Source organism: Tursiops truncatus, chromosome 1, assembly GCF_011762595.2.
Source record: "Tursiops truncatus isolate mTurTru1 chromosome 1, mTurTru1.mat.Y, whole genome shotgun sequence".
Lineage (NCBI taxonomy): Eukaryota > Metazoa > Chordata > Mammalia > Artiodactyla > Delphinidae > Tursiops > Tursiops truncatus.
Genome location: NC_047034.1, coordinates 147,906,891 through 147,932,284, shown reverse-complemented (window position 1 = coordinate 147,932,284; position 25,394 = coordinate 147,906,891). Strand labels below are relative to the sequence as shown.

The window sequence follows — 25,394 nt, the reverse complement described above, 5'->3', positions numbered from 1 at the left end:
AAAACAGTAAAACTATCTTTATTTGCAGATAATATGATATTATTCCTGAAAAACTCTAGATAATAAACAATAAAACCAACTCATTTAGTAAAAGAATTAAGTAAGATAGCAGCATAAAAAATTAACAGGAAGATATGAGAAATCCAAGAAGAGATGGTAAGAATGAAACTGAAACACTAGACTTTTTAGTCTCCAGCAAGATGGCACATACTTGGCATGTTTGGCACCACTCCTTAATAAATCTGAAGTTGTCCTCAGAAATCTTTTCAAAATAGTTTTCCCTGTAACAATCATGAAGTGAAGGAAGTTAGCATTGGAGAATAAACTTATTTTCTATTTTAAAAAAAATTAAGGGGAATTCCCTGGCAGTCTGGTGGTTAGAACTCTGTGCATCCACCACAGGGGAAATGGGTTTGATCCCTGGTCAGGAAAGTAAGATCCCATATGCTGCATGGCTTGTCCCCCCAACCCCCCCAAAAAAAGAAAAAAATTAACAGGCATAGATGAATAGCCATCAGGTATATAAACAATAATCAGTTAGCAGATATGATGGTAGAGAAAAAAACCCATTTATAATAGTAACAAAGAAAATGACACTTAGGAATAAACTTAGTAAGAAATATACAAAGTCTATATGAGGAAAACTTGAGAATTCTCCTGAAGCATATAAAAGTAGACATAAGCAAATGGAAAGATGTCCCTTACTTTCAGATAGGCTGATTCAACACAATAAAATGTCAGGAATTCCCTGGCGGTCCAGTGGTTAGGACTCTGCACTTTCACTGCTGATGGCCTGGGTTCAATTCCTGGTTGGGGAACTAAGATCCCACAAGCCACGTGGCATGGCCTAAACAAAACAAACAAGCCCAGTAAAATGTCAGTTCTCCTTAAGTTAGTTTATAAATTTAATAGTGATCCCCCCAAATGTCAACAGGTTGGTACTAACTTCATATGGGAAAATAAACATGCAAAAACAGACTGAAAAACACTAAAACAGGAAAGGTAAACAGGAAAGGTATGAGGAGGCACTAGCTCTGTCAGTAATTAAAACATAGTCTAAAACCTCTCTAATTAACATAGTGCTGGATTACTTTTGCAGAAAATAAGTGATTTTTTAACAGCTTGGTACTTTATTATTTTTTGATTGACATAATTGACATACAGCATTGTATAATTTAAAGGTGTACATGTTGGTTTGCTGTATTTATATATTGCAATATGATTACTATAGTAGCATTAGCTAACACCTTTATCATGTCTCATATTTGTTATTTCTTTTGTGTGTTGAGGATAGTTAAGATTTAGTATCTTAGCAACTTTGAAGTTCATAATACAGTATTGTTGACTGTAATCACTATGTTCTGTATTAGATCTCCAGAACTTATTTATCTGTTCACCATAAATTTGTACCCTTAAACAACATCTCCCTAATTCCCCCAGCCCCTGCTAGCCACTATTCTATTCCCTGTTTTTACAAGTTCTGTTTTTTAAGATTCCACATATAACTGAGATCTTACAGTATTTGTCTTTCACTGTCTGACTTATTTCACTCAGCATAATGCCATCAAGGTCCATCCATTTTGTTCCAAACGGTAGGATTTCCTTCTTTCTCATGGCTGAATAATGTTCCATTGTATATCTATACCACATCTTTATCTATTCATTTGTTGACAGACATTTAGACTATTTCCATGTTTTGACTACTGTGAATAATGCTGTAGAAAACATGGGTGTATAGATATCCCTTCAAGATACTGATTTCAATTCCTTCAGATATATACCCAGGAGTGGGATTGCTGGACCATTTGGTAATTCAATTTTTAATTTCTTGAGGAACCTCCATACTGTTATCCATAATGGTTGTACCAATTTACATGCCCACCAACAGTGTATAAATGTTCCCTTTTCTCCATGTCCTCACCAACTTTTGTTATCTCTGGTCTTTTTGATAAAAGGCTTCCTAACAGGTGTGAGGAGATATCTCATTGATTTGATTTGATGATTATTAGTGATGCTGATGATTAATCCCTGATGATTAGTGATGCTGAGCACCTTTTCGTATACCTATTGGCCATTTGTATGTCCTCTTTGAAAAAATGTCTATTCAGATCCTTTGCCCATTTAAAAAATGGATTTTTTTTTGCTGTATGAGTTCTTTACATATAGTTTTTTTTTGAGCTGTATGAGTTCTTTACATATAGTTCTATATATATATAGATATAGATATAGATATAGATATAGATATATATAGTATAGTTCTAATATTTTGGATATTAGTCCCTTATGAGATATATGATTTGCAAATATTTTCTCCCATTCCGTAGGATTTTTCAATTTACTGATTGTTTCCTTTGCTGTGCAGAAACTCTTTAATGTAGTCTCACCTGTTTATTTCAGTTTTTGTTGCCTGTGCTGTTGGTGACTTATCCAAGAAATCAGCAATGAGTAATTTTTAAAATCAATAAGATATGTAATTCTTTGACTTATTTTGTATGTGTCTTTCCTAGTGACATTCCTGTGATTTCAAAATATGGGTTTGAGAACCTGACAAGATAGCTTTAGCTTATGTAGTTTATTTGCTTGAGCAAATCATTTCTGAATTTTAGTTGTGATAGATAAACCAGAGTTTTATGTGAAATGTCGTAGCATCTGGAGATGTTGAAGTACCACATATAGATGAAATTAATGCAGAGCAACTCCAGTAGATTATTGAGGTAGTCACAGTTTTACCTGTGTGTGCCAAGCACAGTTCTTTAAAAGAACAGGCAAGGGGCTTCCCTGGTGGCGCAGTGGTTGAGAGTCCGCCTGCCAATGCAGGGGACGCCGGTTCGTGCCCCGGTGCAGGAGGATCCCACATACCGTGGAGCGGCTGGGCCCGAGGCCGCGGCAGTGAGAGGCACGCGTACCGCAAAAAAAAAAAAAGAAAAAAAAAAAAAAAGAACAGGCAAAAATCATGTTACCAAAATTTCCAGCTGCCTTGGTAGCCATGTGCAAGTCCCTGTATTAAGTCATTTGTACTATTCTTTGAAAGTATCAAAACACTTAAAAACCATAGCCTGCCCATGAGTGACAGTAGGGCACTCACAATATTGGGAGAATTTAGCAAGTCAAGTTGTAAAGAAGACATAAAAGATATTGGCAAACAGGACTGGTTAAGTCTACGAGTTTTCTTCTGAAACCTTTTGTAATCAAAATGAAGAATAAAAAGTTGTTATTAAGGCAGTGTGTGTGCATGTATGTGTATTCTTTTTTAATTTTATTTTCTAACATTTCTCTCTTTCTAATATGTATATATATATATATATGTTAGATATGCTGTTATTTGAAAGAATGACTAGTTTGCACTAAAGAACTCTGTCACTGCATTGAATGAGTCTTTCAGTGGTCACTACTTTCCAACCGTTTTCCTCCAATCATTTTTAAATGTTTTCTTTTTTTTTGGTCACGCGGCTACCATGGATTGAACCTGGGTCCCCTGCAGTGGAAACGCAGAATCCTAACCACTGGACCACCAGGGAATTTCCTTAAAATGGTTTTTTAATAATGAAATGTTTGAGGGAATTTCCTGGCATTCCAGTGGTTAGGACTCCGAGCTTTCACTGCCAAGGGTGTGAGTATGATCCCTGGTTGGGGAACTAAGATCCCGCAAGCCACAGGTTGCGACCAAAAATTATTTTTTAAATGAAACGTTTGATAGATTTAAGTTGGAAATTGCTATTTTAATTTTGTAAAAACAATTTACTAAATATGAAATTTTATATACACTTTCATCTAAAGTGAAATGAATCAGAGAAGAAATGTTGGTTTAAGTGATAGTTATTGTTAACATCTTTTAAAGAAGTATATACATTTTTTTCTGAAAAAGAATTGAAGAAAATAAGACCAAAACCTGTTAGAAATATGAGCAAAACACACAACAAGACAATTCACAAAAAATATTAACATGCCCTTAAACATACGAAAAGATATTCAACCTTACTCATAATAACAGAAAGTGCAAAGTAAACCTACTCTGAGATACCATTTCTCACCCATCAGACTGGTAAAAATTAAAACTCATGACACGTTTCTGTTGGCGAGGCTGTAGGGGAACAGACATCCTTATACACTGCTGACGGAAATGCAAATTGGTACAGCCCTACAGAGGGGAATTTGGCCATATCTATCAATACTGCATATGCATTTATCTCTTGACCCATTTATCTCACTTACAGAAGATATGCCTCAAACAATACAAAGATACTTATGGACTAGTTTATTCATTGCAGGATTGTTTGTAATTGCAAAATATTGAAAGCACCATAAATGCCGTACAGGAAAGTGATTGAATAAATGATGGTACAGCCACAAACACGAGTACTATGCTACTGTAAGAAAGAATGTATATGAACAGATACAGAACAATTTCCAGAATATACTGTTAAGTGGAAAAAGCAAAGTGCAAAAGAGTATCTACAGTATACTACCTTTTGTGTAAGAAAGAGTGAAAACAAGAAAATATGCATGCATCTGTTTATTTGTGTGAAAGAAGCATAGCATGGAAGGAACAGAAATAAATGAGACGGGTGACCGACACTGGGTGGGTAGGATGGGGTGGGGATGTGGGGGAAAGAATGTGGGGATGGAAGTAGGGTACAGAGAATGGGAAAGGGGAGAGATGCTTTGCTGAGTGGGCCTGTTAGTACAGTTCTGAGTTTTGGAATCATCCTAATGTTTTATACACTAAAAACAGAAATAAACAAAAACCCCAAAACACGGGAAACCTACAATGGAATACAAATAAATAAATGAAATTAAATGCATTTTAAATGAAAAACATAACCACACTGAAGAAGAAAAATAGAGCGAATTCAGATGGCTTTTGAACACAGAATTATATGTACAAACTCTCCAGTCAAAGAAAAACAGAAATATGGAGTTCTGTTTAATATCGAGATCTGGTTTGGTTTTTTGCAATGGTATGGGCTAGAGTTTTTGAAACTTCTCTTTCTGTGTATTCCAGGATTGAATATATAAGCCAGGTTTCTCACTGTTGGAGAAGGAAGCTACAAATGTGCAAAGAAGATAGGCTAGAGTGAACCCTGTGTTATTGGATTAAAGTTGGAAGTGTTAATATGAATTCACGGTTTGGACATGTGTGTGTATGTGTATATGTATATACATATTTCTTAGTCCACTAAGAAAGTCCACTAAGTCCACTAAGAGTGTCTAAAAACAGTAACACCTTAGTAGCAAGGAGCTCCTCTAGTGTTTAGATCTTGCTTTAGATCCACACTAAGAGAAACCAACACTTGAAGGCTGGGGTTGGGAAAACACACATGAACTTGGGCAATCATTTTATGGCAGAAATTAAGAAAGTACTTAAGGAAGGACGGTGACATGTCAAAAGGACACAGGAGCTAGATTAAAGTGGCTCCCTCTGGCCAAATATGGGACATTTCAAGCATCAAAATAAGTGAGAATATGGATTAGAGTAAAACAGGAATCCATGAGTTGATACTGTTATACATAAATAAATAAAGGAGAAAGAGAAACTATTCCTTTCAGTAGAATGCCAACTAATAAATGTAGAAGGATGGTTTAATTAGGAATTACTATCTGGCAACCGTAATAGTAATAATTGATTCAGGCAAGAATCCTCAAAAGATACTAAAACTAATGGGTAAACTTAACAGAGTCTCAAAGATTCTCCCCACAAAGTACTGATTGATCGTGAAAGGAAAAACTGTAACTTTAACCTCCAAGTATTTTGGAATTCTCCAGCTATCTTTCTGTTATTGATTTCTAGTTTAAATCCATTGTTGTCTGAGAGCAGACATCGTATGATCTCTAGTCTCTTACATTTGTTAGGGTGTGTTTTATGGCCCAGAATGTAGTCTGTCTTGTTCCACGTGAGCTTATGAAAAATGTGTTTTGTGTTATTGTTGGATGAAATAGTCTATAGATGTCAATTACATGCAGTTGATTGATGGTGCTATAGAGTTCACCTATGTCCTTACTGATTTGCCTGATGGATCTGTCCATTTCTAATGGAGGAGTATTGAAGTCTCCAACTATAAAAGTGGATTCATTTATTTCAAACATTGTAGTTCTATCAGTTTTGACTCACATTTTTCTTTTTTTTTGCGGTACGCGGGCCTCTCACTGTTGTGGCCTCTCCCGCTGCGGAGCACAGGCTCCGGACGCGCAGGCTCAGCGGCCATGGCTCACGGGCCCAGCCGCTCCGCGGCATGTGGGATCTTCCCGGACCGGGGCACGAAACCATGTCCCCTGCATCAGCAGGCGGACTCTCAACCACTGCGCCACCAGGGAAGCCCCTGACTCACATATTTTGATGCTCTGTTGTTAGGTGCATACACAAGAAGGACTGTTACGTCTTCATGGAGAACTGACCCTTTTATCGTTATGTAATGCCCCTCTTTATGCCTGATAATTTTCCTTGCTTGGAGGTTTGCTATGTCTTAAATTAATACAACTACTCCAGCTCCCTTTTGATTAGTGTTAGCATGGTGTATCTTCCTCTACACCTTTACTTCTAATCTATATGTGTCTTCATATTTAGAGTGGGTTTCTTAATCCCATCCAGTTGGGAAAATCAAGTTGGAGTATGGAACATAACTTCTGATCTCCTTCAAGTGTCTTCATACTCCATACTCTCTTGCTAAAATGAAAGTATTTTATACCAAGAAAAATTAAAGTGGGTTTCTTGTAGAAACATATAATTATGTTCTTTTATCTATGCTGACAATCTCTATCTCTTAATTGGTGTATTTAGACCATTGAAATTTAAAATGATTATTGATATAGTTGGATTAATATTTACCATATTTATTACTATTTTCTATTTGTTGCCCTTGTTCTTTGTTCCTGTTTTTGCCTTCTCCTCTTTTTCTGCCTTTTGTGGTTTTATTGAGCATTTAATGATTTCATTTTCTCTTTCTTAGCATATCAATAAAAATATTTTTAGCATATCAATAAAATTATATTTTTTATCTTTATAGTGAAGAAATTTGTGGTGAAAGTTAATATCATCAGTAAAAGGACACCAGATATCATACATCTTCTGATACAATGCACTGAGAAGGGCACATCACTTACCCTGTCTTCCTGCCAAAAAATGCATAACCTTAATTAGTCATGAGGAAACATCATAACAAACCCAAATTAAGAGACATTTCAAAATGTACTTTTCAAAAATGTCAAGATCATAAAGGACAAGGAACGACTGAGGAATTGTTCCAGAATAAAGAAGAATTGAGACATGACAACTGAATGTAACTCATGGTCCTAGATTTTCTGTGCTTATAATGAATGTTATTAGTATAATTGGCAAAGAATAATGCTTATAATGAATGTTATTAGTATAATTGGCAGAGAATAAAGCCATTTAGTATTGTATCAGTATTAATTTCCTGATTATGATACTTATATTGCAGTTATAAAATGAATGAACTACAACACCACAAATGAATCTTGTCCCCTGAGTGCATGAAGCAAGATACAAATGATATCATTTGTATAAAGTTCAAAAAAACAAGCCAAAATAACTATATTGTTTAGAGACATATATAAGTGATAAAACTACAAAGAAAAATAAACAAGTAATTAACATAAAGTTCAGGATCATAGTTACCTCTAGGGATAGAAAGGGGCACGTGATCTGGAGGGAAGTCTTGTATGGGTGAGAGGCTGCCTTTGGGGTGCTAGCTAAGTTCTATTTTTTGATCTGGGTGGTGGTTAAATGAATGTTCACATTAGAATTAGTCATTGTACATCAAAAAGACAAAAAATAAGAGAAAAGGGAACCCTCATGCACTGTTTGTGGGAAAGTAAATTGGTGGTTGCCCTAGGGAAAACAGTATGGAGGTTCCTCAAAAAATTAAGAATAGAATTACCATATGATCCAGCAATTCCACTTCTGAGTATTTACCCAAAGAAAACAAAAACACTAATTCAAAAAGATACATACAGGGCTTCCCTGGTGGCGCAGTGGTTGAGAGACCACCTGCCGATGCAGGGGACAAGGGTTTGTACCCCGGTCCGGGAAGATCCCACGTGCCGCGGAGCGGCTGGGCCCGTGAACCATGGCCACTGAGCCTGCGCGTCCGGAGCCTGTGCTCCGCAACGGGAGAGGCCACAACAGTGAGAGCCCCGCGTACCACAAAAAACAAACATAAAAAGATACATACAAACCAATGTTCATTGCACCATTATTTACAATAGCCAAGATGTGGAAGCAACCTAAGTGCCCATCAATAGATGAATGGCTAAAGAAGATGTGGTATATATATACAATGGAATATTAGCCGTAAAAAATGAAATCTTGCCATTTGTGACAACATGGATGTATCTAGAGGGTATTATGCTAAGTGAAATAAGTCAGACAGAGAAGGAGAAATAACACATGATCTCACTTATATGTGGAATCTAAAAAACAAGCAAACAAAACAAAACGAAAGCAGACTCATAGATACAAAGAACAAATGGCTGGTTGCCAGAGGGGAGGGGTGGAGTGGGGGAGAAATAGATGAAGGGGATTAAGAAATACAAACCTTCAGTTAGAAAATAAATAAGTCACAGGGATGTAATAAACAGCATAAGGAATATGGTCAATAATATTGTAATAACTTTGTATGGGGACAGATGGTAACTAGACTTATCCTTGGTGACCATTTAATAATGTACAAAAATGTCAAATCACTATTTAGTACATCTGAAACAAATATAATATTGTATGTCAACATACAATAATATTGTATGTCAATATCTCTATTTTAAAACACGCTGAAAGACTACAAAAATACATTTTGATTACAAAAAAGAATTAGTTGTACTTTACATTTATATTTTATGCACTTTAACATGTGTTATATTTCACAATGAAAGAGTTCTTAAAATAAATAGTGCTTTTATAAGGGATTTAAAAAAACCCACAAAGCACAATGTCAAATTTTCATGACAGCAGTCTCCTGGTGTCCTTTTCTGAATTTGGCAGACAGGATTGCCAGAGGAAAGGCATTGATAGGGGGTGGGGGGACAAAAGCAGTAGTGTGACCTGGCAAAGGTAAAGGGCCATGGCATCAGCTAGAGCAGCGGTCCACAACATTTTGGCACCAGGGACTGGTTTTGTGGAAGACAATTTTTCCATGGACGGGGGTGGGAGTGGGGGTGGTTCACGCAGTAATGCGAGCGATGGGGAGCGGCAGATGAATCTTCACTCACTCATCCGCCTCTCACCTCCTGCAGTGCGGCTGGTGGAGGGGGGAAGCAGTTGCGGACCCCTGAGCTAGAGCACTTAAACTTTAGTGTGCTCACAGACCCCTGGGCATCTTGCTAAAATGCAGACTCTGAATCCGTAGGTCCGGGGATTCTGCATTTCTTAGTTATATATTTATTTATTTTTGGCTGCGTTGGATCTTGGTGCTGTGCATGGGCTTTCTCTAGTTACGGTGAGCAGTGGCTACTCTTCGTTACAGTGCGCGGGCTTCTCACTGCAATGGCTTCTCTTGTTGTGGAGCACGGGCTGTAGGCGCACAGGCTTCTGTAGTTGTGGCACATGGGCTCAGTAGTTGTGGCGCACAGGCTTAGTTGCTCCGCGGCATGTGGGATCTTACCCGGGCTCGAACCCTTGTCTGCTGCATTGGCAGGCGGATTCTTAACCACCGTGTCACCAGGGAAGTCCGTGGGATTCTGCATTTCTAAGAAGCTCCCGGGTAACACCCATGCTGCTGGGTTCACAAACCACTTTCTGAGTAGCATTTCTACATGGAAAGTCAGTATAAGATTTTCAAAGAACAGTACATTTTTGGGGTGGGGGCAGAGCAGGTGGCTACAGCAAAAGGTAAGGCATATACAGAGCATAAAGGACCATAGAAAATTTTACTCCTCCAGAGGTGTAAAATTCCTGTTTTTCCACAATGGTCTACAATTATGCATCACACCAAGTAGAATAAGGAATAAATATAACAGATTCATGAGCAGCAAAGGAATAAGCTGGAACAAGAGCAATAAGTTCATCCTCTTGTGTGCAGTATGTGAAAGGCAGAGGGACCCTCTTTACATCCTCCTGCTGAAACCGGAACTTCCTGAGGGGAACTTTCCTTGAGAATCTCACGAACCTGTTGGTATTTTAGGAGGGGTTAACATAGAGTGGTGTTAGCTTTAATAACTGCAAAGCCATCATGAGCTTCTCTCTTTGTTGGCATTGGAAGTAGGCAATTGGATTTAACAATGGCAATAATCATATGACCAGAAGAAGTGACATTTCATATCCGCTTTGCTGGGTGCTAGTGAATATCACTCTTTGTTTTCACAGGATGTGAAAGAGCTGCTGTAGGAGGAATGCTCCATCGGTGCTAACCAAACAGAAGTCAGATGGCAGATTGACTGCCACTGGTAAGTTCCATCCCACATCCAGGGAAGACGCGATTCTAATCTTACACAAATGTTTCCAGAGAACTAATGAAGAGGGAACACTTTCCATGTGATTTTATGAGGCCATCGTAACCTCGATGCCAAAACCTGACAAGGACACTTTCCAATTTTAGTATACGTGCTGCTGAAGCGAGCGCGACAAGGACACTTTGAGGAAGGAAGATGATAGGCTGGCCAAGCTCACCCCTAAATATAAATACAAAAATCTTAAACATAGCATTAGCACACTATGTCATTGATCTCAATTATTGGTTGCCCCATCCTATGGGAGAATTATACTTCTAATTTTCTATGGGCATCAGGCGTGGTCAAAGGACTTGCTTAAGCCAATAAAATGTGAGCAAAAGTGACCCACGCCCTTTTCAAGCAGAAGCTTTAGGAGCCATTGTGTGGTTCTACCATGGATCCTTCTGTGATATGAGTAGGGTGTCCAAGATAAGGACCGCTCTACCCTTTTGGGTTCCAGAATGAAGAAAATGTGAATACCGCAGCCAAAACTTAACCTGAGCATGAAACAAACCCTGTTGCTCCAAACCACTAAGATCTGCGCATTGTTACTGCAGAAATGGCGAAAGTGTAAGAGGATCAGCTGCTTAGCCTGGCGGTCATTGGTCTGGTTGATGATGTCATTGATGGGCCATTTGCTGCTTCTGGGTAATATAAACAAAAGAACTATGCACAGATATAAATAGCAGTCTAAAAAGCCTGGCAAATCTTTGTTCACATATGCGCAGTCTCAGATGACACAAGCAAAGACAGGGAAAAGGAAGTAGGGATCGATATTGACGTGACAAAGTAGGAAACCAAATTGTGACATTAATGGACACTCCAGGCCATAAGGATTTCACCCCAGATATAATTAGAGGAGCTGTCCAGGCTGAGGTAGCTGAGATGTGGATACTGGCAGGAAAGGAGTTTGAAAATGGATCATGACCTCCCAATTCATCCCTTAAAGAAACACAGATCCATCTACCCCAAAGAATCTGTTCAAGCTTGCACTCAGCAAAGGGCTCAACTCATCTTTAGTAATGAAACTCCTACCCCTAATGGATTTCCTGTGCTGTTATACTGTTAAGCTGTAAGTGCAGCTGTCATTATTTAAAGATTGAGTAGTGTCTTTAAAAAAAAAACTGATGATGCCACAAAGGAAAAAGAAAACTGATTTGTTAACTAATAGCCAGATGCTACAGATATAGACTCTATGTTTTTTGTTTTGTTTTTATTTTTAATTAGGGTAAAACATAACATAAAATTTACCATCTTCATTTTTTTTTTTTTTTTTTTTTTGTGGTACGCGGGCTTCTCACTGTTGTGGCCTCTCCCATTGAGGAGCACAGGCTCCGGACGCGCAGGCTCAACAGCCATGGCCCATGGGCCCAGCCGCTCCGTGACATGTGGGATCCTCCCAGTCCGGGGCACGAACCCGTGTCCCCTGCATCGGCAGGCGGACTCTCAACCACTGCGCTACCAGGGAAGCCCCATCTTCATTATTTTTAAGTGTACAGTTCAGTAGTGTTAAGTATATTCACATTGTTGTGCAACCAGAACTTTTTTATCTTGCAAAATTGAAACTCTATACTCATAAAACAACTCCCCATTTCTTCTTCCCACCCAGCCCCTGGCAACCAGCATTCTACTTTCTGTCTCTATGGATTTGACTACTATGGGTGCCTCATAGAAGGGAAATCATGCACTCTTTGTGACTAGTTTATTTCACTAGAATAATGTCTTCAAGTTTCACCCATGTTACAGCACACGTCAGACTTTCCTTCCTTTTAAAATTTAGTTTAATATTTTCCCCTTTATTGAGATATAATGGACATATAGCACTGAATAAGTTTAAGGTGTACAGCATAATGACTTGACATACATATACTGTGAAATGATTACCACAATAAGTTAACATCCACTATCTCATATAGTTACCCAAAAAATTTTTTCCTTGTGATGAGAACTTTTAGGATCTAGTTTCTTAGCAACTTTCAAATATGCCATACAACAGCATTAACTATAGTCACCATGTTTTACGTTACATGCCCAGTACTCATTTATCTTATAACTAGAATTTGTACCTTTTGACCACCTTCATTCAATTCCCCCACCCTTTTCCTTCCTTTCTAAGACTGAACAATAGTCCACGCTATGTATATACCACATTTTATTTATCCCTTCACAGACTCAAAACTTTTGAGATATACAAAGTCTTTCAAAAGCCAGAGAGATGCAGGCTGTTTCAGTGTCTGTGTAACAGCTGGTGGGTGTGGTTGCTGGATATAAGAATGAGAGGTCAGGATTTCTGCCAATTCACCTAAACGCCCAGAAGGTTTAATCTCTGCTTTCAAAAATTCTGTTTACTTAAGCTAAAGAAACAATGTGCACTTGAGATTTTTTTTTAATTAGAGAGGAAAAAAGCTATGATAATTGCTAGAAATTATTAATAACTATTCTTTTAGAAAATTAAAAAGTGGTAACAGATAAAGAAGAGGTTAGATTGCCCTTTCTGCTCAAAAATTGGATTTTCCTATGAAATTTTAGTAAGTGGAATTAAGTTGTTGAGATTTATGGAAACTCTGCCAAATATGTATTAAAAGACATTGCATCAAGGTGAAATAAGCTCTATTTCCAACCAAACTGTAAATGGTTCCAGTTTTCTCTTTTGATTTGCAATTTTACTACATACTTTTAAAGGAAACAACTAAAGTGGATTTAATTGTTAAAGCAGTGGAACATTGACCTGTACCCTTTTGTTCAGGTAACTGTAGGAGAAGACTGGCTGGAGGTTTCAGAAAAGAGATGTTGGTGTTGAATGTAAGAGAGTTCCTCCTCTAACATGTACATTAAAAAAAATTAATCTGAAATTTGTGGAAGCTGTTCCAGTAGTAACCAAGATTTAGAATTTCAGATGTGTAAATCCAACTAATAAAATACCTTTAGTTTGAACATTCAAAATATCAATCAACTTGATTCACAAATCATAAGAGAAAAAGCATATGACTGTTTCAATAGACATAGAAAAAGCATTTGATAACATTTAATATCTATTCCCCAAAACTCCTAAGAAACTAAGAATAGAATGACATTTGCTTAGTCTGATAAAAGCTGTTTACAAAAACCCTGGAGCAAGCAACAAAGCTTTCCTTTTGAGATTGGAACAAGACATGAATGTCTGCCATCATCGCTTCTATTCAATGTTGTCCTTGAGGTCATAGCCTGTGATGTATGAAAAGGAAAAAAAATTAAAAGATAAAGGACTGGAAAGGAAGAAACAAAACTGGCATTATTTGCAGATCCTATGATTATATGTATTTAAAAACCTTAAGTAATGTAAAGATAAATAATTAAAACTTAACACAGTTGCTAGATATAAAACCAACACTAAAAAATCAGTTGTAGGGCTTCCCTGGTAGCGCAGTGGTTGGGAGTCCGCCTGCCGATGCAGGGGACACGGGTTCGTGCCCTGGTCCGGGAAGATCTCATGTGCCGCGGAGCGGCTAGGCCCGTGAGCCATGGCCGCTGAGCCTGCGCGTCCGGAGCCTGTGCTCCACAACGGGAGAGGCCACAACAGTGAGAGGCCCGCGTACCACAAAAAAAAAAAAAAAAAAATCAATTGTATTTCTAAATACATTCCTGTAAGAAAGCAAAAATTGAAATTAAAAAAAAAATTCACAATGGCATAAAACAAAAATGAAGTCCTAGGAACAAGTCTACCAAAATATGTGCAAGACCTCTTCAGGGAAAATGATAAAACTTTAATGAGAGACATTATAGAAGATCTAAATAGATGGAAAGATATGTTTATGTATTGGAAGAGTAACATATTTAGTTTCTTCAAATAGATTTATAGATTCAATGCAATACCAAAGAAAATGCCAGCATGACAATAATGTCATAAAATATTTGTGGGAATGTAAATGGATAAGAATTACCAATTACCGGAGCAGTGAAGAAGAGAGGCGAAAGTGACCCCTGGACTGACCAAAGCTGGTGCACCACTGCATCCCTGTGTCCAGAGTCTATGTCCCGTCTCAACCAGGCCCAAGAGAAAGTCTGAAGCAGATGCTAGAGATAAAGCCAAGGTGAAGGACAAACCACAGAGAAGATCTGCAAGGTTACCTGCTAAACCTGTTCCTCCAAAGCCAGAGTCCAAGCCTAAAAAGGCCCCTGCAAAGAAGAGAGAGAAGGTACCCAAAGGGAAAAAAGGGAAAGCTGATATTGGTGAGGATGGGAATAACCCTGCAGAAAATGGAGATCCCGGGGCTTCCCTGGCTTCCCTGGTGGCGCAGTGGTTGAGAGTCTGCCTGCCGATGCAGGGGACACGGGTTCGTGCCCTGGTCCGGGAAGATCCCACGTGCCGCGGAGCGGCTGGGCCCGTGAGCCATGGCCGCTGAGCCTGCGCGTCCGGAGCCTGTGCTCCGCAGCGGGAGAGGCCACAACAGTGAGAGGCCTGCGTACCGCAAAAGAATAAAAAAAAAGAAAATGGAGATCCCAAAACAGACCAGGCACAGAAAGCTGAAGGTGCTGGAGATACCAAGTAAAGTGAGTGCATTTTTGATAACTGTGTACTTCTGGTGAGTGTACACTTTGAAATACTATTTTTTTAAATCAAGTTTTATAAAAATGCAAAAAAAAAAAAGAATTACCAATTACCTCCTGAGAAAAACCAAGAGAGTAGGACCCACACTACTAGGGAGTAGTATTTACTACAAACTATCATAATTAAAATAGTGTGGTATTACCAATGTTCATAGCAGCATTATTTACAATTGCCAAGATATGGAAGCAATCTAAGTCTCCATCAGCAGATGAATGGATAAAGAAGATGTGGTATATATACAATGGAATACTACTCAGCCATAAAAAAGAAATAAATTTTTGCCATTTGCAGCAACATGGATGGACTTGGAGGGCAATATGCTAAGTGAAACAAGTCAGACAGAGAAAGACAAATACTGTATGATATCACTTATATGCAGAATCTAAAAATACAGCAAACTAGTAAATATAACAGAAAAGAGGCAGACTCACAGATGTAGAGGACAAACTGGTGATTACCAATGGGGAGACGGGGAGGGGCAATATAGTGGTGGCGGAGTGGTAGGTACAAATTATTGGGTATAAGATAGGCTACAAGAATGTATTGTACAACACAGGGAATATAGCCAAAATTTTGTAATAACTGTAAACGGGGTGTAACCTTTCAAAATTGTATAAAAAGTAAAAAGTAATTTTTAAAAAGATAGTGTGGTATTAGTGTAGAAACTGGCCAATGGAAAAGTATGAGTTTGGACAAAGGAAGCCCATACCTACCTGTTATCCAAGAGGACTATCCAGCCCTGGGTACCTCCTCATTTAGACCACTACCTTCCATGGAAATGTTATTCTCTAAAGTCTGGAGCCAAAGTCTCCTTCAAGAAGTATGGCAAGGGCTGGAATAAATGCCCATAATGAGAGCAGGAAGACTGCCTCAGGCTACAAGCATCTGGGGACATTCTCCTAGGAGATTTTGTAACTTAGTTTATACAAGGAGCACATTCAAATAGAGTCAATATAGGGCCTCCACCATCCACCTCATAAGAACATACCTTTTTCTGCTAATTCTCAGTTCATACTGGGAAAAACCACGCACATCTGTACCTGGAGGAGAGAACAATTTCTCAGTTAAATCTGGTCTGACCGTCTCTTAGCTCGATCAATTCAATGACAATGGTTATAAAAAGATGTTGAAATGGACTTTTTCCTGTTATTCTAGAAGGTCCATTAGGACCAAAGCTGAGAACAAGGCAGCATCAGGTGTTCTGATAATTGAGGGCTGGCCACCCGTTTGAGGACTTAAGAGGTAACCCACTGGCTCTGCTATCCCTAACCACCATTCCAAAACCCCCTCTCAAAGAAAGCAGAAAAGAAAGGAGGAAGGATAGAGGGAATGAGGGGGGCTATCAGACATATGAGTCTTTGGCCTAGGGAGAAGAGATATGGCTTTTCTTTTCCCTTCATGCTGGGGAGGAGGAGATTTCATGCCCCTCCCCAAGAAAGGGTGGTCCAAGAGAATCACTTGTAGGGATATTGGAGGTAATCACACAAGGAGACTGGCATCTCATGCCCATGCTGGACATGAAATGGACTTGGTCTACCTTCTGTGTCTGGTTGAGCAGGAAGAAAGGAAACTGGATAGAGATGGCGGGGTAGCCAGAGAGTACTACCATGGACCAGCCTGTGCTCCTATGATTTGGAGTTTCCTATAGGCCAGTGGCTAGCAGCTGAGTTTACACTACACTGTCAGTTCCCTACTCAAGAGTACTGGATGAGGAGACCCCACCAACTGGAGGCTATGGAGTGTACTACTCCCATCCTGACTTCATAAGAATCATCATCTCCAACCTGATGCCACACATTTTATGATTCCATCCTTTCCACTCCCATTCTACCTCCACTCGTATCCACTACCTCCCATCCTTTCCACTTCCATCCATTCCACTCCCATTCTACCTCCACTCGTATCCCCATCTCTATACCCCTCTCCTCATCTCCATTCCCCCATCCCTACAGATCCATCTTCCCATCTTCATTTTCATTCCCATCCTTCTCCTCCTCTATCCCCCTCTCTATCCTCAGATTCTACCCCATCCCCATCCCTATCTGGTCTCCATTCCACCCACATCTCCATCTTCATTTTTATCTTCAGTTTCATCCATCTTTATCACCAGCTCCTGCTTCTTCCAAGGTTCGTTCCTATCCCGTTCCAATACTCATCCTTGGTGAATCTCAATCTTCATTGCTATCTCCATCCTATCTCCAATGCACCCCATCCCTATTCTTACATATTTCCTTTCCATCCTCACTTCATCCAAGGTGAAAATTGAGAAAGATTCATGAAGAAGTCTAAAAGTTTGGAGGAATGTTGGGGACTATGAACGTTGATGATCCCTCCATACAAAATTTCCTCCCCAGATTCCAAGTGAGACACTTCAAAAGAAATCACTCACGTTAGATTTCAGATAGAACTTCTCCACTGTTCATGGTGCGTGTAGAGCAGGGCAGGGATTGGGATAGGAAGCTGGAGGGAGTAGAAGGTAGGTAAGGCAGCCTGAGAGAGATACAAAGACAAAGACACAAAGAGAGAAGCTAGGATAAGTCAGAGACCAGAAGAGGCAAAAGACAAAGAAACATATGGAATAAGAGATTTCAAGTCTGATTTTATCTGAACCTCTTTCCATTCCTTCCCCCTCTTTTCCACAGGTCAGGCTTTGATACAAGGAATTTAGAGAAGGGAGAATTGTGGTCTGCCTTTTCATTCAATCCTTTGTTCAGCATTTTTGTTGTTGTTGTTGTTTTGTTTTGTTTTTTCCCCAAATGAATATGAAAGGAGCTGGAAATGGACAATTATCTGGCTGCAGAGATGATCCTGTTTGGGATGGAAACGGAGAAGTTGGGGGTGGGGTGGAGATGAGAATAGAAGTGGCACTGTAATGATGATGATGAGTTGACGAACATGCGACTAGAGTTTTAAATGATACTGAATGATTAGAAAGCTAATGAGCCTGCCCAAGACATTAAGGCACTGGAAAGGGAAAGGTGACAAAACCTAGTTGAAGGAAGTGATTAGAGGATAATAACGGTTTTATGTTTCTACCCCAACCGAGTTTTAGACCATTCAACAAGCCAGTTACCTGCTGTGTAGAGTCTCTTCCTTTTCCTAAGACTTTGCTATGAGTTCTCCTGACCTTACCTGATAGTGAGCAGGGAGGTTTCAAAAGACAGATAAACCCATACTAAGAAAGCCTGGCTTGGGGATTCTGAAAGGTTTCTTCCCTTATGTTAGAGCTAGGAATTCAGAAGTGGAAGCTCTGTCCAGTTACCTTCTGATAAGATTAGTGGTAGAATCTCAAGGGTTGTTTAAGCAATGTCTTTTCTTGACTCCTGGAATGAATCTTAAGAAGCACTGGACCATTACTTCTGCTAACGCCGCTTCTTCCTTTTTCCTTTTGATTCTTTGTTTTGGTTTCTGGTTATTGGTCAAGTCTGTTTGTGACTTGTCTAACTTGTCTTTTGGGCTATGTCCCTTTCCATAGCTGGTCCATGAAGGGAGGGCACCAGACCACTAGGCCAGGCTGGACTGCATTGGCTGAGAGGGCAGTCTAGGTACACAAGAATTTAACTGGGGTCCCAGGCCGCAGCGATCAAACCCCGCCCCCCACCTCACGTAGTTGGAGGTTTCCAGAAGCGCTAGCATCACCGCGCCGCGCAATTCTCGGTGTTCGGAGCGCGTGTTTGCTGTCTCGTATTTCCACCATTTAGCAGCCATGATAAGCGCCAGCCGAGCCGCAGTAGCTCGTCTTGTCGGCGCCGCAGCCTCCCGGGGCCCCCCAGCCGCCCGCCACCAGGATGGCTGGAATGGCTTTAGTCATGAAGCTTTTAGAATTGTTTCAAGGCGGGACTATGCATCAGAAGCAATCAAGGGAGCAGTTGTTGGTATTGATTTGGGTACTACCAACTCCTGTGTGGCAGTTATGGAAGGTAAACAAGCAAAGGTGCTAGAGAATGTTGAAGGTGCCAGAACCACCCCTTCAGTTGTAGCCTTTACAGCAGATGGTGAGCGACTTGTTGGCATGCCGGCCAAGCGACAGGCTGTCACCAACCCAAACAACACGTTCTATGCTACCAAGCGTCTCATTGGCCGGCGATATGATGACCCAGAAGTTCAAAAAGACATTAAAAATGTTCCTTTTAAAATTGTCCGTGCCTCTAATGGCGATGCCTGGGTTGAAGCTCATGGAAAACTCTATTCCCCAAGTCAGATTGGAGCATTTGTGTTGATGAAGATGAAAGAGACTGCAGAAAATTACTTGGGGCATACAGCAAAAAATGCTGTGATCACCGTCCCAGCGTATTTCAATGACTCTCAGAGACAGGCCACTAAGGATGCTGGCCAGATATCTGGACTAAATGTGCTTCGGGTAATTAATGAACCCACAGCGGCTGCTCTGGCCTATGGTCTAGACAAATCAGAAGACAAAATCATTGCCGTATATGATTTAGGTGGTGGAACTTTTGATATTTCCATACTGGAAATCCAGAAAGGAGTATTTGAGGTGAAATCCACCAATGGAGACACTTTTTTAGGTGGTGAAGACTTTGACCAGGTCTTGTTGCGTCACATTGTGAAGGAGTTCAAAAGAGAGACAGGGGTTGATTTGACCAAAGACAACATGGCGCTTCAAAGGGTTCGGGAAGCCGCTGAGAAGGCCAAGTGTGAACTCTCTTCATCTGTGCAGACTGACATCAATTTGCCATACCTTACAATGGATGCCTCTGGACCCAAGCATTTGAATATGAAGCTGACCCGGGCTCAGTTTGAGGGGATTGTTACTGATCTAATCAAAAGGACCATAGCTCCATGCCAAAAAGCCATGCAAGATGCAGAAGTCAGCAAAAGTGACATAGGAGAAGTGATTCTGGTTGGTGGCATGACTAGGATGCCCAAGGTTCAGCAGACTGTGCAGGATCTCTTTGGCCGAGCCCCAAGTAAAGCTGTCAATCCTGATGAGGCTGTGGCCATTGGAGCTGCCATTCAGGGAGGTGTGTTGGCTGGTGATGTCACAGATGTGCTACTCTTGGATGTCACTCCCCTGTCTCTGGGTATTGAGACTCTGGGAGGTGTCTTCACCAAGCTTATTAACAGGAACACCACTATTCCAACCAAGAAGAGCCAGGTGTTTTCTACAGCTGCTGATGGACAGACTCAAGTGGAGATTAAAGTGTGTCAGGGTGAAAGAGAGATGGCTGGAGACAACAAACTTCTTGGACAGTTTACTTTGATTGGGATTCCCCCAGCCCCTCGTGGAGTCCCTCAGATTGAAGTTACATTTGACATTGATGCCAATGGGATTGTACATGTTTCTGCCAAAGATAAGGGTACAGGACGCGAGCAGCAGATTGTGATCCAGTCTTCTGGTGGGTTAAGCAAAGATGATATTGAAAATATGGTTAAAAATGCAGAGAAGTATGCTGAGGAAGACCGGCGAAAGAAGGAACGAGTTGAAGCAGTTAATATGGCTGAAGGAATCATTCATGACACAGAAACCAAGATGGAAGAATTCAAGGACCAATTGCCTGCTGATGAGTGCCACAAGCTAAAAGAAGAGATTTCCAAAATGAGGGAGCTCCTCGCTCGAAAAGACAGTGAAACAGGAGAAAACATAAGGCAGGCAGCATCTTCCCTTCAGCAAGCATCATTGAAGCTCTTCGAAATGGCATACAAAAAGATGGCATCTGAGCGGGAAGGCTCTGGAAGTTCTGGCACTGGGGAGCAAAAGGAAGATCAAAAGGAAGAGAAACAGTAACAGCAGTAAACTTTGGAGTCGAAAGGACAACATATTATGATGCTTGGGAGTGAAGGGATTTCCTGAGCTGAAATGGGCAAAACTTCAATCTTCTACTGTGTTTTTGCAGTACTCTATATATAATTTCCTGAATATGTAAATTTAGTGACCATTAGCTAATGATCATTTAACAAGTGATAATTCCCAACAGTACAAAGTTCACAGTAAAAAAAAAAAAAAAAAAAAAAAAAAAAAAAGAATTTAACTGGGGTGGTCCAATGGTGGTCCAATGGTTAGGATTCCACACTCTCACTGCCTGGAGCCCAGGTTCAAATTCATGTTGGGGGAACTAGCTTCGGTGCAGCCAAAAAAAAGAAAAAAAAGAAATTAATTGTGCAGGGATGATGAGTTTTTCCCACGGGTAGCAGCAATGGTCAGGAATTTAGTTTTATGATTTGACATTTGGTGATCTCTGCCAGGTGGATAATGAGATCTCTCTGTTGGGTGAGGAGAGATGACAGAGATTTTTTTTGGTTCATTGGTTCTTTTTATTTGTCTGATTGTTTATTTGTGAGATCAAGTCACTTAAAATATTTTGTGCCCAGCGGAAAGGAGAAGAGCCCTTTGAGATCTGGACTGGTGAGTTTTTGTGATTCTGTGTCTACTCTGACTAGTGGCTCAAGTTGTAGAACTGAAGCTGCAAACTCCAGACAGTCTGTAGGCTGATAAATGAGAAAAGCCTTAAATCTCATTATTCCAGCTTGGAATATTTTCCTATCTCCTAAGGGTGTTAACAAATTAGATTATAAAGACTCTCAAATTAAGGGAGATACGTTCTGATTGGTTTATAGAGGCTAACAAGAGCTTACATAAATCCAATATTGCCCAAACTCCCCGACCACAAAGAAGCTGAACTTCTAATACTTTAAATGGGTTAAACAAAACAAAACAAAAACCACTTTTTCATAGAAACTACTAGCTTAGAAGCAATTTTATACAGAATCCAAGTTCATGTCATCAAGCAAGCTTTAATCCTTAGTCAGAATCATCTGAAAATTTTGTCTTTGAAAACAAACATGTCATTTTCCAGATTTTACCAGTATAGAGCATAATACAAATATACAGTTTAGTTTATTTGATTTTTTAAGTTTGCTTTTGTTTTCTTATGAAGAGAAAAGTTGATATGAACATTCTGATATACAATATACTCCTCTAACTCTGTTGCTCGATCACATTTATTATAACTTTTACCAAAGTGACTAGGTTCTGCTTCAGAGAGAGAACACTGAGAACTGCCTATCATGAACAAATACTTTATCAAAACGTTTAGGTTCCTGGACCCAATTCCGTGTGTGTGCGTGCGTGTGTGTGTGTGTGTATAGACTTCCCCGCAACAACAAATAATTCTCAGACACCAGGTGGGTGTCCTACAATTCAACTCAATTCTGACACTATCTACCCGGAGGCAGCATCAGATCCCACACGTTAAGGGTTCAGACCCCTCCATCCCCCCCGCTCTTCTCTAGGGGTTGTTACCTGTGCTTCTGACAGACTGGCTACAGAGTGGAAGTTCTCGCGACCCACGCCTTCTCTGGGTTTGAGTAATTTCCTGGAGAGGCTCACAGAATTCAGAGAAATATTTTATTTACTAGATTACTGGTGTATTACAAAAGGATATAACTCAGAACAGCCAGATGGAAGAGATGTATAGGGCAACGCAAGGGTAAGGGCGCAGAGCTGCCATTTCCTTTCCAGGCACTCCCAGAACCTACCAGAATCTCCATGTAACCCAGAAGCTCTCTGAACCCCATCCTTTTGGGTTTTTATGGACACTTTATTACATAGGCATGATTGGTTAAATCATTGGCCATTGCTCCTCACCCCCTCCCAGAAATCAGAGGGGTGGGACTAAAAGTTCCAACCCTCTAATCACGTGGTTGGTTCCTCTGGTGACCAGCTCCCATCCTTAGGTGGCCACAGGCATTCTAAAAGTCACTTCATTAACATAACAAAAGGCACCTTTATTACTCTCATCACTTAGGAAATTCCAAGGGTTTTAGGAGCCAGAAACAAGGGGAAGACAAAATATATATTTCTTATTATAAATCACAATTTGTAATATTTCTTGTTATAAATCACAAACCAAAAGTTTATAAGAACACATGGAATAACCCCCACTGCTATACACGTCCCTTTTATACCTTCTTAAGTGGCAATTTGACTGACACAAGGATCAACTACTTCATAACATATAAAAATAAGAAGCAAAGCTAGGTATAGGCTATACCTCATGACCCATGTTTGAGCATCCTATCTTACTTAGAAATTACCCAGATATCCAAAATTATACTTACCATTTATACTAGATTTTAAAGTTAACCAAGGATCTTGGGAATTATATATATAAGCCGACATATTATAAAACCTAATTAATGTTGCTATCAAAAAGTTTGTCAGGGGCTTCCCTGGTGGCACAATGGTTGAGGGTCTGCCTGCTGATCCAGGGGACATGGGTTTGTGCCCCGGTCTGGGAAGATCCCACATGCAGCGGAGCGCCTGGGCCCGTGAGCCATGGCTGCTGAGCCTGCGCGTCCGGAGCCTGTGCTCCGCAACGGGAGAGGCCACAGCAGTGAGAGGCCTGCGTACCGCAAAAAAAAAAAAAAAAAAAAAAAGGTTGTCAGAATTATACTTCAGTTTAATTAAACACATAATTTTATGTTTTTCTAATCTTTTGTTTCAAAACAGCTTTGTTGATACCATACAACTCACACATTTAAGGTGTATGATTCAATGCTTTTGGTATATTTCATTATTAATTTTTAAAAATTGTAGTGAAAGAATACAAAAACACTAATTCAAAAAGATATATGCACCCCTGTGTTCACTAAAGCGTTATTTACAATAGCCAAGACATGGAAACAATCTAAGTGTCCATCAACAGATGAATGGATAAAAAATGTGTGGTATGTATATATATATATATATATATATACACACACATACATACACAATGGAATACTACTCAGCCACAAAAAGGTTGAAATCTTGCCATTTGTGACAACATGGATGGATCTTGAGTGTATTATGCTAAATGAAGGAAGCCAGACAAAGACAGATACTGTGATTTCACTCATATGTGGAATATAAAAAACAAACAAAAAAACCCAAATAAATGAACAAAACAAACCAAGCAAAAATAAACATGTTGATACAGAGAACAGAGTAGTAGTTTGACCAGGGGATAGGGGTAGGGACAGGCAGGAAGGAGGAATGGGTAAAGTGGATAAACTGTGTAGTGATGGATGAAAACTAAATTTTTGGTTGTGAGCACCCTGTAGTATATATAGAAGTAGAAGTATAATGTTGTACACATGAAGCTTATATAATGTTACAAACTAGTATTACCTCAATAAAAAATAAATTTAAAAAATTTCCCTGATATGAACAAAAATGTGGTAAAATATATGTACAGTAAAAATTTCCATTTTAACCATTTTAAAGTGTACAATTCAGTGGCATTAATTTCATTCACAATGTTGTTCAATCATCAGCACTAATTCTTTCCAAAATTTTTCATTTTCCCAAACAAAAACTCTGTAATCACTAAGCAATAACTTCGCATCCAACCCAAGCCCCAGCCCGGTAACCACTAGTCTACTTTCTGTCTATATGAATTTGCCTATTTATTTATTTATTTTATTTTTTGGCCATGCCACGCGGCATGCAGGATCTTAGTTCCCTGACCAGGGATCGAATGCAGTCCTCCTGCAGTGGAAGCACAGAGTCTTCACCACTGGACCACCAAGGAAGACCCTGAATTTGCCTATTCTAGATATTTCATATAAGTGGGATCATACAATATTTGTCCTTTTGTGCATGGCTTCTTTGACTTATCATGATGTTTTCAAGGTTTATTCATGTTGTAGCATGTGTCAGAACTTCATTCTTTTTTATGGCTGAATAATATTTCATTGTTTGATAGATCACATTGCTTATCCATTCGTCTGTTGATGGACACTTGGGTTGTTTCCATCTTTTGGCTACTGTGAATAATGCTGCTGTGAACATTGGTGTGCAAGTGCTGCTTTTCTTAATCTTAAACATTATATGGAAGTGACGTTAGCAGGGGTTCAATAAGTATCCATCCTCCTTTTTACCAGTATGAAATCGGAAAAATCTATTCTGCAGTCATACCCATTCCTGGAATATCATATTTGAGAATACATCTCATTCAGTCTGGCAAACCTGATTAAGGAGAGAGGGTTTCAATTCATATATGGAATCAAATCCCGCAAAGCCCTTCCAGGAACCTGAAGTGGCATCTTACCTGTTCTGTGGTATGGCATTGCAGACTTTCAGGTAGTAAGAAAGGTCCTTCCTGGCATGCCAAACCTCAGCAGACTTGGGGAATCTTGAGAAAGGATTCTTTATAGCTGCTGTAGGTGAAACATGGTGGAAATAATTTGGGGGGGTGGTTTCCAAGCCATAGGATTGAAGGGCAGATAATAAAAGTCTTTAAAAATCTAATCCTAGATTCCTTATGAAATCTCTGGACAAAGGTTACTTCTCTGGCCTTAGTAGTTGTTCATCAGCATGTCACTCTAGCTCTGCTGCTTGATATAAATGAATCAGGCCAAACAC

The 25,394-nt window shown here is 39.7% G+C and overlaps 1 long non-coding RNA gene and 1 pseudogene across 1 annotated transcript; one reads left to right on the top strand and one right to left on the bottom strand.

Annotated features, from left to right (window-relative positions):
- Positions 1-18,628: 18,628 nt before the first annotated feature.
- Positions 18,629-20,914, top strand: LOC117314494 (stress-70 protein, mitochondrial pseudogene; annotated as a pseudogene).
- A 100-nt stretch (positions 20,915-21,014) lies between these two features.
- Positions 21,015-25,191, bottom strand: LOC141276222 (uncharacterized). Its single transcript, XR_012325467.1, has 3 exons — positions 25,081-25,191; positions 22,290-22,362; positions 21,015-21,106 (listed from the first exon to the last, which is right to left on the bottom strand). It is a non-coding gene; the product is annotated as an uncharacterized lncRNA (long non-coding RNA).
- Between the last annotated feature and the right edge of the window lie 203 nt (positions 25,192-25,394).